This window comes from Melanerpes formicivorus, unplaced genomic scaffold (genome assembly GCF_026170545.1).
Source record: "Melanerpes formicivorus ecotype bairdi unplaced genomic scaffold, bMelFor1.0.p_v2 SCAF_4, whole genome shotgun sequence".
In the NCBI taxonomy this organism is placed as follows: Eukaryota; Metazoa; Chordata; class Aves; order Piciformes; family Picidae; genus Melanerpes; species Melanerpes formicivorus.
The window spans coordinates 4,306,187-4,321,383 of NW_027142356.1; the positions used below are offsets into that span (position 1 = coordinate 4,306,187).

The 15,197-nt window shown below is 47.0% G+C and overlaps 1 protein-coding gene across 1 annotated transcript in view; it reads right to left on the reverse strand.

Moving 5' to 3' along the window:
* The window catches only part of UNC5C (unc-5 netrin receptor C), a 372,372-nt gene that overhangs the window by 340,274 nt on the left and 16,901 nt on the right, over positions 1-15,197 (reverse strand). The window lies entirely within an intron of this gene.

The following is a 15,197-nucleotide window of genomic DNA, read 5'->3' on the forward strand; positions in this document are numbered from 1 at the left end:
ATTTCCAAATGGCAAAGAAGTTGAACCAAAATGTTCAATTAAAAGGAAAATAACCTAAGTCTTACTCTCTGTGCTGTTCACGCATGAAAACAAAAGGTAGCAGGCTTGCCTGGCCCTCTGATTCACTTACCTCCTGCAATGCATTTTAGACATATTGTTCAGATACTTCTGCAGTTCTCTTACAGTATCTCAGGTCACTCCAGCTGTTCTCTGGGAGTGGTCCCACCCAAGGAAACCAAAGCAATGGATTTCTAGATACATCTTCCCAAGGAGGAAATAGAGGATCTAATGGACTGCAAATCTTTGTCCTCCAGTGCAGATGCCATTTCATGAACACCAGAGCCTGAATGATCATTATGCAAAACCCAAAGCAGTAGCAGAATGCATAATATGACTTAAAAAAATGCAAAAAGGCAAGTTGACTTGTACCTGTTTCACGAGCTGAGAAATGTAGCTACATCTAGTTTCATGACTGCTAATAAAAGTGCAAGAGCAGAGCTAAAGAATGCTTCTGTGGTTTGGGATGTAGCTTTTTATGGCCTGATTTTGTAGTGCTCTGAAGGAGGCTGGAGCTCCAGACCAGGAAGCAAAACCATTCACCCTCTGGGCACAGACAAAGTCATGACACACTGTGTGATGCTTCTGCAGCAATTCCAGATCAGCATCCCCAGCCCATTCTGCCCTCCTTCAAATAATACCGCTGCTTGACACCAGAATGGAATGAGAGCACTTCTCTTGAGTGACTGCACAAGGACCCTGAGGGACTTACAGCTGTGCAGATTTGGAGCATGCAGCATTGCAGTGTGGCTCCCTTGTGTGAAACCCAGCACAGCCTCCTGCCTGAGCACTTTCCCCCACAAGGCATGGGGGCAGTGGGAGAGCTGCATTCCCTCTTCTTCACTGCTAAAATGTCTTGGAAATACTCTGGGGAGACTGTTCATCCAGTGAGGAGGAAAAAAGAGACTTTTACACAGGCAGTGAGTAACCAAAAAGCCAAGTGAGAGCCCCTATTACAAGAGGGATGTGGAGGTGCTGGAGCGTGTCCAGAGAAGGGCCACAAGGATGAGCAGAGGGCTGGAGCCCCTCTCCTATGGGGACAGACTGAAGGGGTTGGGGCTGTTCACACTGCAGAAGAGAAGGCTCCCAGGTGACCTAATTGTGGCCTTCCAGTATCTGAAGGGGGCCTACAGGAAGGCTGGGGAGGGACTGCTCAGGATCTCAGGTAGTGATAGGACTAGGGGGAATGGAATGAAGCTGGAGATGGGGAGATTCAGGCCGGATGTGAGGAGGAAGTTCTTCCCCATGAGAGTGGTGAAGCCCTGGAATGGGTTGTCCAGGGAGGTGGTTGAGACCCCATCCCTGGGGGTGTTTAAGAGCAGGCTGGATGAGGCTCTGGCCAGCCTGATCTAGTGTGGGGTGTCCCTGCCCATGGCAGGGGGGTTGGAACTGGATGATCCTTGTGGTCCCTTCCAACCCTGACTGATACTATGATTAGTAGAGCCACACAAACTCGTGCCTTTAGGTGAGGAGGCTGAAGGAAACCACATGGTATCAGGGGAGGGCTGGTCCTCACAGGCACTGGCAAAGCCAGATCAACAGGTCTGTAGCACAGGGCTCATCCAGCTGCATGCTTGCAGCCAGCTACTGTTCTCACTGCAGGTCTGTGGAGCCAAAAAATCAGCATTAGGAGCTCCACTCCTAATTCTGTCTGTACCAGCAGCTTGCTGAGCACCTGATAAGAATGATCAGCAATGACAAGGGGGGCCAGCAGCAGTTAGGCTGGTCATAAATCAAGACTGTGGTGTAAAAATCCAGTGTCCATTTCCTATATTCTCCATGGTTTTGGGATGGAAATAAGCAACACCAGCCATTTTCATGCCACTTCAATGTTTTCTGTGAGCCCACCAGAGGGAAATTCCGTGTCTGCTCACTCCCCAGTCCTTCCCTCTGGCCCCTCTAGTTTCCATCTAAAATTAGAAATAATTATACTTCCCTCTTTCCAAAATGCTTTTCCTACTGCAAATAAAAATGCACAACATTTCCTCAAAGCCTCCTGAGCTTCTGATGAGCATGATCTGAGCTTTCACTACACAGAGGCATCCCCTTCTCAGGGGGCATTATCTTTGTACTTCACATCCAAGACAGCCTTCATTAATTTAAGTGGTATAAAAGAAAGAAAATACGTGTGAGAAAACAAGTGCAATGAGATAACACACTGAAAATTCTTCCCAAATCTTCTCATGAATATTTTTGTAGACAGTTGGCTTCACCAAGGGCAAATCCTGCCTGACAAACCTGGTGGCCTTCTATGAACAGGTGACAACATCAATAGCTGAGGGGAGAGCAACTGATGTCGTTTGCCTGGCCCTGAGCAAAGACTTCGACACTGTCCCGCACCACATCCTGGTCTCCAGGCTGGTGACACATGGGTGTGATGGGTGACCACTAGATGGATAAGGAACTGGCTTGATGGCCACACCCAAAGAGTGGCTGTCAATGGCTCCATGTCCCAGTGGAGGCCAGGGACAAGCAGAGTCCCTCAGGGATCAGTCCTGGGACCTGTCTTGTTCAACATCTCTGTGGGTGCCATGGACAGTGGCACTGAGTGCACCCTCAGCAGGTTTGCTGATGACACCAAGCTGTGTGGTGCAGCAGACAGCTGGAGGGAAGGGAGGCCATCCAGAGGGACCTGGACAGGCTGGAGAGGTGGGCACAGGCCAACCTCATGAGGTTCAACAAGACCAAGGGCAGGGTCCTGCAGCTGGGTTGAGGCAATCCCAGGCTGGGCAGGGACTGGCTGGAAAGCAGCCCTGAGGAGAGAGACTTGGGGGTGCTGGTGGACAAAAAGCTCAACAGGAGCTCTCAGTGTGCACTTGCAGCCTGCAAAGCCAATCAGATCCTGGGCTGCATCAGGAGAAGTGTGGCCAGCAGGGCAAGGGAGGTGATTCTCCCCCTCTGCTCAGCTCTGCTGAGACCCCACCTGGAGTACTGTGTCCAGTTCTGGAGCCCCTATTACAAGAGGGATCTGGAGGTGCTGGAAGGAGTCCAGAGAAGGGCCACAAGGATGATCAGAGGGCTGGAGCACCTCTCCTATGAGGACAGACTGAAGGAGTTGGGGCTGTTCAGTCTGCTGAAGAGAAAGCTCCGAGGTGACCTAATTGTGGCCTTCCAGTATCTGAAGGGGGCTACAAGAAGGCTGGGGAGGGACTTCTCAGGATCTCAGGGAGTGATAGGACTAGGGGGAATGGAATGAAGCTGGAGGTGGGGAGATTCAGGCTGGAGGTGAGGAGGAAGTTCTTCCCCATGAGAGTGGTGAAGCCCTGGAATGGGTTGTCCAGGGAGGTGGTTGAGGCCCCTCAACTAGCCTGATCTAGTGTGAGGTGTCCCTGCCCATGGCAGGGGGGTTGGAACTAGATGATCCTTGTGGTCCCTTCCAACCCTGACTGATACTATGATAGTTATTGGGAAAGACTCTAGATATACCATCATTGTGACTGTGCAAGGCATTTCTGGCACCTGTAATGAGTGACTGACTTCTCTACTTGTTTGCCTACTGATAAGTATGTGAACATGTCCAGAGAAAGGCCATGAGGATGAGGCTGTGGAGACAGACTGAGAGTTGGGGCTGTTCAGCCTGGAGAAGAGAAGGCTCTGGGGAGACCTTCTTGTAGCCTTCCAGTATCTGAAGGGGGCTACAAGAAAGCTGGGGAGGGACTTCTTAGGGTGTCAGGGAGTGATAGGACTGGAGTGAAATAAAAATGGGTAGATTCAGATTGGATGTTAGGAAGAAGTTGTTCCCCATGAGGGTGGTAAGAGACTGGCACTGGTTGCCCAGGGAGGTGGTGGCAGCCTCATCCCTGGAGGTTTTTAAGGCCAGGCTGGATGTGGCTGTGAGCAACCTGCTGTAGTGTGAGGTGTCCCTGCCCATGGCAGGGGGGTTGGAACTGGCTGATTCTTGAGGTCCCTTCCAACCCTGACAATTCCATGATTCTGTGTGGCACCATTAGGCAGGAAAAGAAAGCACTCCTCAGAAAATCTCTGCTAAATACATTTTGGAGTTAATTGGTGGTAAAAATAGACTGTGCTTGCTTTCTGCACTAAGAGGTATTTGATTCTGGGACATTCACTTGCTCCCACGTCATTTAAACTGTCAAAATGGAACATTGTATTTTCCCTTTTCTGCACATGTTAAAAAAACTCCAACCAAACAACAACAACAAAAAGAAGCAGTCAATCTTGCCAAGGTTAACTACACAATCTTGTTAGGCTTCTATAGATTTCATTAATGCCTCATAAAAGATAATCAATAAAACTCCTTGCATGCCCATATGAAAAACAACCTTTCGATTTTGTCTTTAAGATAAGGAAAAAAGAAACTTAATCAATAGACATCATCAGAACTTCTCTGATGAGAGCATCTGCAACAGGGAGTTTAGATCAGGAATTCTTCAGAGATGTTCCTGCTCTGAACTCCTTCCTAAGGGACGTCCTATTGGGAAACTTTGGCAGGACTACTCATTTCAGGCCAAAGCCTTGCAAAGCTGCGTGGTAGAGGCATGAATAGAATAGAATAGAATAGAATAGAATAGAATAGAATAGAATAGAATAGAATAGAATAGAATAGAATAGAATAGAATAGAATAGAATAGACCAGATCAGACCAGGTTGGAAGAGACCTTCAAGATCATCATGTCCAACCCATCAACCAATCCAACCCACCTAAACAACTAACCCATGCCACCAAGCACCCCATCAAGTCTCCTCCTGAACACCTCCAGTGATGGTGACTCCACCACCTCCCCAGGCAGCCCATTCCAATGGGCAATCACTCTCTCTGTGTAGAACTTCTTCCTAACATCCAACCTAAACCTCCCCTGGTGCAGTCTGAGACTGTGTCCTCTTGTTCTGGTGCTGGGTGCCTGGGAGAAGAGACCAACATCCGCCTGTCTACAACCTCCCTTCAGGTAGCTGTAGATAGCAATAAGGTCACCCCTGAGTCTCCTCCCCTCCAGGCCAAGCATGGGGCTGCTCAGACACTGGAACACTGATGCTTGCACAGGTGTTGTCACACTTCCAAGCTTAATAGGACTGATCACAAGAGAAAGTGTTGCAGCCACTCTTCTGAGGACAGCTGCTGGACATGTGCAGAGTGCAGGATTCTTTAGCTGACCAATTCCTCAGCACACTGCAAAAAGCAAAACAATCACATTCCATGTGTGCCAAGAACAACAGCCTCAGGTTGGCACCCTGTGATTGGAACATGCTGCAGGAACCACCTCCTTGACATGCTGGCACCTGTCATTGGGAAAAGATTTTAGCTTATATATGTTAGATTTTAGCTTATACAGGCTGGGGTCAGAGCAGCTGGAGAGCAGCCAGGCAGAGAGGGACCTGGAACACAGTCTCAAGCTGTGCCAGGGGAAGTTTAGGCTGGGGGTGAGGAGAAAGTTCTTCCCAGAAAGACTAATTGGCCATTGGAATGTGCTGCCCAGGGAGGTGGTGGAGTCACCATCCCTGGAGGTGCTGAAAAGAGGACTGGATGTAGCACTTGAAGCCATGGTTTAGTTAGTCATGAGGTGTTGGGTGATAGGTTGGACTGGATAATCTCTAAGGTCTTTTCCAACCTTATTGATTCTATGATTCTATGTGCTGAGTTTTACTGATTAAGGGATTGATAACAAAATGCATTGATTGATAACAAACAGCCACTCTGAGCAAGAGTTACTTGGATTAGGGACTTAAGGTAGGAACGGTTTGGAGGGTTTAGGGCTGCTAGGGACTTCTGCTTCTGTTAGTTAGCTACTTCTGGATAGGACTTTGGTGTAGGGATGTTGCTAGGCATATACTCAGGACTTCTGTTAGCTGCTTCATCTGTTAAGGCCTTCCAGGACTTCTGCTGTAAGTGGAACCTCAGACTCTGTAATGCTGGGGATTCTACACCACAATGATAAAAGGCTTCTGGGAGGACTTCTGAGATTCTCTGCTCTCTGCATGTCTGGAATCTTGCTATACAGCAACAGGATTTATGCCTTAATTCATCACCCAATGGCCCCCAAATCAGTGGGAAGAACAATGAGAAAGCATTTTTTACACAGTTGTCCCTTTGCTCCCATTTATGCTTCAACATTTTTTTCCATGGGTATGGAACACAATCCCTAAAGTGACTTTGTTATGTCGTTTACAGCTTGGCATACCCAGCAAGCACACCACAATAGCACCTAGCTCAGCATCCCAATACAGTCACTGATAACAAATAGCTCTGCCCTGGCAGCAGTGTTATCACTCAAAAGCAAGGGCCAGATGCCTGCCCTTCTCATTGGGACTTTGTATCTATTTTACTCCAAACTCTTCACTTGGACAGCTTCTGGGATCTCATTTTATGTTGTCTCTGGGTTTAACCATTTCATCTTGCATTCAAAGATAATGAAGATGCTCAGATATGGTTTTCTACTGGGTAGGTAGAACAACTTTCTGAATCAGTCCAAGTGCTCACCTCCCTCCTCTGCAAGATTTCTCAGATAGATAGGGAATGGCCTCACAATAAAACAACCAAACAAGAAGATATAAACTTGGTAAAAATATTAAGGTTTTGTCTTGTTTTTAAAGTACCTGTTCTCCTCAGGGCCACCTTCAGTCCCTCATGGTCATAGGCAGGACTGGTCCACTTAGTGCATGAGGGTGTCCTAACAGAACATTTCAGTTTCTTTATCACTGTCTTCCCCTTCTTGCCTCAAGTTGCATCACACATCAGATGCTCTGATAACCTTCACACAGACTGCCTGCATGCATTTGTGTCTGCTTTGTAGTTCTGAAGTGGCTAGGCTAATAAATGCACACCCCTCCACTCCTAAAACATACTTTTTATTTACCAGAGGATCTACACAATGCCTTTCTCCAGCCTCCAGCATCTCAGATAGGTTTGTTTCCTTCCCAAGTTTTCATGCACAAGAAAAGAATGTTTAGCCTAAACCTTGTGTTTATAAACATGTATTTTTGGGGAAAGAGGATGCTTTAACTTCTTTATACAGTGCAGTATTTGACTTATCACCCAGAGATATTAAAATAAATCAAAGAATCAGAATTGTTAGGACTGGAAGGGACCTCAAGGATCATCCAGTTCCAACCCCATGGGCAGGGACACCTCACACTGCAGCAGGTTGCTCACAGCCACAGCCAGCCTGCCCTTAAAAACCTCCAGGGAGAAGGTTTCCATCACCTCCCTGGGCAACCTGTGCCAGTGTCTCACCACCCTCATAGGGAATAATTTCATCCTAACATCCAATCTGAATCTACCCATGTCTAGTTTTTTTTCCATTCCCCCCAGTCCTATCCCTACCTGACACCCTAAAAAGTCTCTCCTCAGCTTTCTTGTAGCCCCCTTCAGCTACTGGAAGGCCACAATAAGGTAGTGCATTCAAAACTCTTCATTGTGCAAAGAGATTTCTTTTTTCCACTGTTACCACTGAATGTTTGAAACTGCCAATCCTAACACAGGTTGATTTTTGTATGTTTTAGTTTTTTCCATTGCCTGCTTTGAGAGAAGACCAGGAAAAGTCCAGTTTTATTTTACAAATGCCCTCTGAGATGATGAAAAGTGACTAGTTTTTGTTGTAGCTAGGGAGAGAGCCTGAATGCTACAGAGACCTGCTGAGAAAGCTCACCTCAAGTGTTGATCAGAAGTAGGGCTGATGTTCAGAGAACCAACTGCAGAGGGTAGGGGCAGTGTGAGCACACAGCCTTTTCCTTTTAATGGCTGCCTTTCCAGAGGCTTTGCATCAGTGGGGTGGTGGATGGCCGCAGGAAATTCCCAAGAAAATGTTCTTTTGAAAACATAAAATATCCCCAAACAACTATCAGTCATACACCAGCACACCCTTCTTGATGCTTACCTCTTCTTTTGGCTCTCTTCAGTTGGACAAGACCTTGTCAAGAAGATCTAAGCATTTTGCTCCTCATTTTAGTGGTAAAGGATCTCTTTGTTAACACCAGGATTTCTCTCTGATGTGCTTTGCGGTGTCTGCTCCTTTTTTTCTCCTTTTTCTTTTCAAAGTGTCCTTAGAATCAAGGAAACCTTTTCCTGCCCAAGGAGACAAGATGGAAATGTCTCCACCATGAATACAGCCAAGCAGAAATCCTAACTATTAACGGCCCTCAGCTGGTGCAGAACTGAGTCATACCTGACCCCTGGGAAGCTGTGTTGGCTCACACCAAATGAGAGGCTCAGCTGCACATACCTTCAGTGAGGGACAGCTCTTCCACTTAGAAAGTTCACCTCTCTGAGCATAATCAGAAGCTTCAAAACCTACACCCTGTGGGCTGAAGTTCTTAGGAGCAGATGGGCCTAAGTGGTATACACAAATTAACTGTGCACCTATGTAATTATGTGTCTTTGTAAACATAAATAAAGCAGTTGGTATCTGTTTCCTCACTAATCAAAACACCTTTGGCTTTCTCAAATTCCAGACCTACAGTGCTGGAACTACTCAGTTTTCATATACTAATCAAAGTATATGCAGATTGAGGGAGGTTCTCCTCCCCCTCTACTCTGCCCCTAGTGAGACCTAACCTGGAATACTGCATTCAGTTCTCGGCTCGCCCAGTTCAAGAGGGACAGGGATCTGCTGGAGAGAGTCCAACAGAGGGCTTCAAGGATGATTAAGGGACTGGAGCACTGCCTGGTGAGGAAAGGCTGAGAGCCCTGGGGCTGTTTAGTCTGGAGAAGAAAAGACTGAGAGAAGATCTAATCAATGTCTATAAATATCTGAGGGCTGGGTGTCTGGAAGGAAGGGACAGGCTCTGCTCACCTGTGCCCTGTGACAGGACAACAGGCAATGGATACAGACTACAGCACAGGAGGTTCCATCTGAACATGAGGAGGAACTTCTTCACTGGGAGGGGTCCCAGAGCACTGGAACAAGATCCCCAGAGAGGTTGTGGAATCTCTCTGGAGACTTTCCAGCCCTGTCTGAATGCATTCCTTTGTGCCCTGTGCTGGATTCTATGCTCCTGCTTTGGCAGGGCAGTTGGACTCGATGATCACCAGAGGTCCTTTCCAACCTCTAACATTCAGTGATCCACAAGACATATCTGGTAGCCTTCAAGTCACAAAAGCTTAGTGTTGCACATACTGTCATTAATAATTCTGGCTCCTACAGGAAGACTCACGCTGCTGATCAGATTATGGCACCAGCTGAAATCTAAAGGTCACATCTCCTAATATCAAACAACTCTTTACTTAATAACAACCCAGAGCACAAGTCAGAAGAACTGACTTTTGAAGGCAGGACTGTTGTCAGGTAAGCTCTTTACCCTTGGCAGGTATACACAGCAAGGTAAATATATTGCCAAAGAATATTTCATGGTTAGTAAGATATTTCCTTGGCAAGTGAGGCTTGAAGCCAGGTCTGTGGGAAGGAAACACATAGGATTACACATGCTATTTCAGTCCAGAAATTCCTTGGGGCTAGGTAATTATATCTACTAATAACTTCCCAATGACAGTGTCTGGATGCAGCCTGCACATGCACATAATGAAGCAATTTAATGCTGTTCATGTACTGTGACATTCTCAACCAATGACTCGCCCTTCGATGCAAGCACTCATGCTGCATGTGGTGGGTTGAAATTCCCCCCCAACTAATTTGGAGAAGCTACCCCAAAAATAAATTGCCAGACCAGCTCAGTTTGGGATGGAAGCAAATGAAGCTCTGTTTCCAAGCAAGCTACAATACAGAAATATGGAATGCAATGAATATGTACAAAATATCCAATAGATGTACAGTAGATAGACACTGACCATTTATAAACAGCACAGAAATTCCCCAGACCCCCCTGGATGGATCCAGTGGATCATTCACTTCTTCCCCTACTCCCTCCCTCCTTCCTGTTACCTTACAGAGAAGTCAAAACAGAGGTCTCCTGGCAAGGACACAGGAGAGAGAGAAGTTGCAGGCAGCAGCAACAGAAGAAGAAAAAAGAGCAAGGTCTGTTTATACCTCTGCTCTGCATCCCCATTAGCAAGCCAATGAATTATACAGACCTCAGCATAATTTTCCTTTTACATCCAATGGTAATTTATTTCACTTCCAGTCTTTGCAGTCAGGAAGGAGGCTAAAGTTCACCCTTCAACTGTAACACTACAGAAAACTAAGAACTGTGACTTCATCTTTCCAGACATAAAAGTACTGAACTCAGGGCCCCTTGTGATCTCTCTAGAGACAATGACTTCCTACATACTTTATAGGAACACCTTTGCAAACCGTAGCTACACAGCCTGTGTGCCCACGGGATGTCAATAGGTCACTGGATGCTGACTGCAAACATCAAGCAGCACCACATGTTGTGACACCGATCAAAACATACTGATGTCTCTGCCCCTGTACTCAGCACTGCTTAGGCCACACCTTGAGTATTTCAACACTGTATCTAGTTCTGGGCCCCTCAATTCAAGATAGGTGTTGAGATGCTGGAAGGTGTCCAGAGAAGGGCAACAAGGCTGGGGAGGGGTCTGGAGCACAGCCCTGTGAGGAGAGGCTGAGGGAGCTGGGGTTGCGTAGCTGGGAGAAAAGGAGGCTCAGGGGAGACCTTATTGCTCTCTGCAACTGCCTGAAGGGAGGTTGTAGCCAGGTGGGGCTTAGACTCTTCTCCCAGGCAACCAGCACCAGAACAAGAGGACACAGTCTTAAGCTGTGCCAGGGGAGATTTAGGCTGGAAGTTAGGAAGAAATTCTTCCTGGAAAGAGAGATTGGCCATTGGAATGTGCTGCCCAGGGAGGTGGTGGAGTCCCCATCACTGGAGGTGTTTAAAACCAGACTGGTTGAGGCACTTGGTGCCATGGTTTAGTTGGTTAGATGGTATTTGGTATTGGACTTGATGATCTCGAAGGTCTTTTCCAAGATGGTTAAGACTGTGTTCTGTAAAATACTGACCACTTAAAAGCAAGGTAAAGATAAATGACATCTGATCATTAGAGAGTACAGTTTGGTTCCGGTTTTTGGGTTTGGTGGGGGTTTTTTTGGAGGATCTCCATTTGTTTTCTTAATGACTGCCTAAAGTAAAACCTTACCTGGTTGCTTTATTTTCTGGTAGACATAAGCAATAATAAGCAGGCCAGTGTCTGGGTTTGCTTTTCAAATGCCATGCCAGAAAACACACAATATGACAGTTTTTACCTTGCACTGTGGGGAGGAGGAGTTACTTTGCTGAAACAAAACAAACTTCAGCAGCTGACAAAAAGCAATCAATAGTGTTTTAAGATTAATTTTGACCTAGCAGGCCATTGTAGCAAATACAATTCCCACTAATGCACTTCCATGGAATTGCTTCAAGTCAATGGCTCAAGACAAGGAGCTTTGCCAAGAGCAACCAGACTCTCTTTCACTGCATGTGTATAGAGAAGAAACAGAGTAAGAAGGAAATACAGTGGAAAGGATTTAGTTTTCTTTTCCTTTCTCCTTTCCTTTCAGAAGAGCTCTTTTCATAATTTTGCAGTCAGAATGCATTTCCCTAAGCCCACCAAATTCCACAATGCCTAGATACTGTAACTGCAGAAATCATGAGAGAAATAATATGGAAGTCAGATGTATCACTGACAGCTGACACAATCAGAATATGCTATAAGTTTTGCTTGATACAGGCTCTTGCTTGCATAAATGACCACATGCAATCACTTCTTGTCCTTAACTAACTGCAGAAAACGTTCATGGCAGCTCAGTGCCATCTATGCCATGAACCTACACCTGCTTCCTGAGGAAAAAAAATAAGCTGCTGAGCCACATAAACTACTTTTCCCCTGCTCTGACAATGGGTCCCTTCCACAGGCTGCAGTCCCTCAGGATAATTCTTGCTCCAGCACTGAGCACTCCAGAGGCTACAGCCAAGACAACCTGCAGTTTCCTTTGATCCTATGCCCAGAGGCTCACTTTGCATGGACATGAACCTCAGGTGGCTCAAACTCTTTTATTGTAGGAGATGGGGTCATAAGCTTGAGAGGCTTATGGCTCAGGAGAGAGCATTCATAGAGTCATAGAATCATAGGATTGTCAGGGTTGGAAGGGACCTCAAGGATCAGCCAGTTCCAACCCCCCTGCCATGGGCAGGGACACCTCACACTACAGCAGGTTGCTCACAGCCACATCCAGCCTGGCTGCAAAAACCTCCAGGGATGAGGCTTCCACCACCTCCCCGAGCAACCTGTGCCAGTGTCTCAACACCCTCATGGGGAAGAACTTCTTCCTAACATCCAATCTGAATCTACCCATTTCTAGTTTTGTCCATTCTCCCCAGTACTATCATTCCCTGACACCCCAAAAAGTCCCTCCCCAGAGTTCCTATAACCCCCTTCAGATCCTACAATAAGGTCTCCTCACAATCTTCTCTAGATTGAACAGCCCCAACTCCCTCAGTCTGCCTCCATAGCAGAGCAGCTCCAGCCCTCTGATCATCCTCATGATTCTTCTCTGAACACCTTCCAGCACTTCCAGACCCTTCCTGTAACAGGGGCTCCAGAACTGGATGCAGTACTCCAGGTGGGGTCCCATGAAAGCAGAGTACAGGGAGAGAATCCCCTCCCTGGCCCTGCTGGTCACACTTTTCTTGCTGCAGCCCAGGCCCTGGTTGGCTTTCTGCAAGTGCACACTGGTGGCTTATGCTGAACTTATCCACCAGCACCCCTCAGCCCTTTTCTTCAGGGCTACTCTCAAGCTACACACTGCCCAGCCTGTATCAGTGCATGAAGGCTGGGAGAATAAAGCTCTTAAAAAGTTTGGGCTATTGCATTGTCTGAAATTTCATGTCAGCTTAAGTGATAGAATCCCACTGCAGAATGAGGGTGAGCAAGAAAAAAAATTATTCCCCCAAATGAACATTTGTCAGAGTTGTCTTTGGTTACTTTCTTACTGTCTTTGGTTACTTTCTTATTTTATTGTAGAGTTTAAAGAACATTCCCAAGTAAATAGAAAATTGCAAAATGTTTTGTTTTGCACAACTGTTTCTTAAGGTCTTTGTTTGGGCTAGGGGAAAACGTCCTGAGGGATGATTATAAATCTTTTCTCTAAACTTCAAGGTCTTCTGCTGAACAGGACAAACTACAGGCACAGTCCTAACTCACAAAGACTGTTTATAAATCTCATGCAACCCAAAAGATTCTGCTGTAGACCGACTATCATCCTCCTTTTCTTTCAATTAAACACAGGGCCAAAGCTTCCCAGACAGAAGGGGCTCAGCATATAACACAGGTCCTCCTGCATGCCACTAGAAGCTTCATCACCTTTTATTTCACAGCCCTTTGGGCACTTGAGTTAACAGCCTAACTATCTGCTTCTAATAGTTTTAGGCATGTGTCAGGCTTAGTATAAAGTTTGCAGACATCTAGACATATAAAACCAGTAAAACTTCAAGGAAGAGATCGAGGTAGATTCTCTTTGCCTCTTCTCTGCCCTGGGGAGGCCACATCTGGAATATTGCATCCAGGTCTAGGCTCCCCAGTTCAAGAGGGACAGGGATCTGCTGGAGAGAGTCTAAGGGAGGGCTACAAGGATGATGAAGGGACTGCAGCATTGCCTGATGAGGATAGGCTGAGAGCCCTGGGGCTGTTTGGTCTGGAGAGAAGACTGAGAGGGGATTTAATATATGTTTACAAATATCTGAGGGCTGGGGGTCAGGAAGGAAGGGACAGCCTCTGCTCACTTGTGCCCTGTAATAGGACAACAGGCAATAGATTTGAACTTCAGGAGGAAGTATTCCAAGCTCATGACCCTAGACTTTAGGCATGCAGATTTTGATGGCTTCAGGGATCTGCTAGCCAAAGTGTCATGGGACAAAGCCCTGGAGGGAAGAGGGACCCAGGACAGCTGGTCAGTATTCAAGGACCACCTCCTCTGTGTCCAGGAGCTCTGTGTACCAACAAAGAGAAAAGCAGGTAAGAATGCTAGGAGGCCTGCCTGGATGGGCAAGGAGCTACTGGACACACTATTACTTAAAAGGAAACTCTACAGGAAGTGGAGGGAAGGACAGGTAGAACAGGGGGAATACAAGGAAGCTGCCCGAGCAGCAAGAGTCCTGGTTAGGAAAGCCAAAGCAGAGTTTGAGTTGAATCTAGCCAGGGAGATTAAAGGGAATACTAAGAACTTTTACAGGTATATTAATGGGAAGAAGAAGACTAGGGAAGGTGTGGGCCCCCTCAGAAAAGAAAATGGTGACATGGTCACCTGTGATGAGGAAAAGGCTGAGGTACTTAATAACTTCTTTACCTCAGTCTTCACTGCAAGGGCCTCTAGCCACACTTCTGATGTTATGGAAGTCAAAGCCAGGGACAGGGAGGAAGAACTGCCCATTGTAAGTGCAGATCAGGTTCGTGATCATCTGAAGAACCTGAAAGTGTTCAAGTCCATGGGACCCGACGGGTTACACCCACGGGTACTGAGAGAACTGGCAGATGAGGTTGCTAAACCCCTCTCTATTATATTTCAAAAGTCCTGGCAGTCTGGTGAAGTCCCCACAGACTGGAAAAGGGGAAACATTGCCCCCATTTTCAAAAAGGGCAAGAAGGAGGAACCAGGGAACTCCAGGCCAGTCAGTCTCACCTCTGTGCCTGGAAAGATCATGGAGCAGATCCTTCTGGAGGTACTATTGGCTCAGAAGAAAAGTTAGGAGGTGATTTGGAACAGTCAGCATGGCTTTGCCAAGGGCAAATCCTGCCTGACCAACCTGGTGGCCTTCTATGAGCAGGTGACAAAATTAATAGATGAGGGGCGAGCAACTGATGTCATTTACCTGGACCTGAGCAAAGCCTTCGACACTGTCCCGCACCACATCCTGGTCTCCAAACTGGTGACACATGGGTTTGATTGGTGGACCACTAGATGGATAAGGAACTGGCTTGATGGCCGCACCCAAAGAGTGGCTGTCAATGGCTCCATGTCCCAGTGGAGGCCAGGGACAAGCAGAGTCCCTCAGGGATCAGTCCTGGGACCTGTCTTATTCAACATCTTTGTGGGGGACATGGACAGTGTCATTGAGTGCACCCTCAGCAAGTTTGCTGATGACACCAAGCTGTGTGGTGCAGCAGACACGCTGGAGGGAAGGGAGGCCATCCAGAGGGACCTTGACAGGCTGGAGAGGTGGGCACAGGCCAACCTCATGAAGTTCAATAAGAGCAAGTGCAGGGTCCTGCATCTGGGTCGAGGCAATCCCAGGCA